At 36.2% G+C, this 760-nt stretch overlaps 1 protein-coding gene across 1 annotated transcript in view; it reads right to left on the bottom strand.

Moving 5' to 3' along the window:
- ATG7 (autophagy related 7) overlaps positions 1 to 760 on the bottom strand; it is a 174241-nt gene that overhangs the window by 58188 nt on the left and 115293 nt on the right. The gene's annotated exons all lie outside the window — the stretch shown is intronic.

Here is a 760-nt window from a genome sequence, read left to right as displayed (position 1 = left end):
CTTATTTAAGTTTTGGTAGATTCTGCCTTTCGACCAATTGATTCATTTCATCTAATTTATCGAACTTTTGGGTGCGGAATTGGTCATATTTTGTTGTAAAAATCCAACAAAATATTAGTAAATTGAATCCAACAATGTCTAAAAAGAATTATACAACTTGTTCAAGTAGGATTAATCCCAGGTGTGCAAGTCTGGTTCAACATCTGAAAATCAATTAATGTAAACCATCATATTAACCGGCTATATGATCATATCAATAGATACATTAATAACTTCTGTCCTTGAATACCTATTTATGACAAAAACTCTCAAACTAGTAATAGAGGGGAACAACTTCAAAGAACACGAGGTATAATCACAATTTGTGGTAATGGACATGCTGCCAGTATGGATCTGGCCATCACATCTGGTTTGTACCCTATGAATATTCATAACCAATAAAAACAAAAACATTTTTTTAAAAAAGAACAATAATACAAACAATCAGAAAATGGGCCAAAGACCTTAACAAACACTTCACCAAAGAAGATATACAGATGGCAAATAAGCATACAAAAAATGTTTCATATCATGTCATCAGGGAAATTCAGGTTAAAACAGTAATGAGATACCACTACATATCTTTTTTTTTTTTTTTTTTGTCTTTTTCCGTGTCCGGCAACGGATCGCAACCCTCAGTGTTGCCCCCGTACCGGACCGGGGACCGGCAATGGGATCGCAACCCTCAGGGTTGCACCCGCACCTCGCTCAGCCAGTGAGC

The sequence above is a fragment of the Galeopterus variegatus genome, unplaced genomic scaffold (genome assembly GCF_000696425.1).
Source record: "Galeopterus variegatus unplaced genomic scaffold, G_variegatus-3.0.2 Scaffold3618, whole genome shotgun sequence".
Taxonomy (NCBI): domain Eukaryota; kingdom Metazoa; phylum Chordata; class Mammalia; order Dermoptera; family Cynocephalidae; genus Galeopterus; species Galeopterus variegatus.
This window is presented reverse-complemented; position numbering and strand designations above follow the sequence as displayed.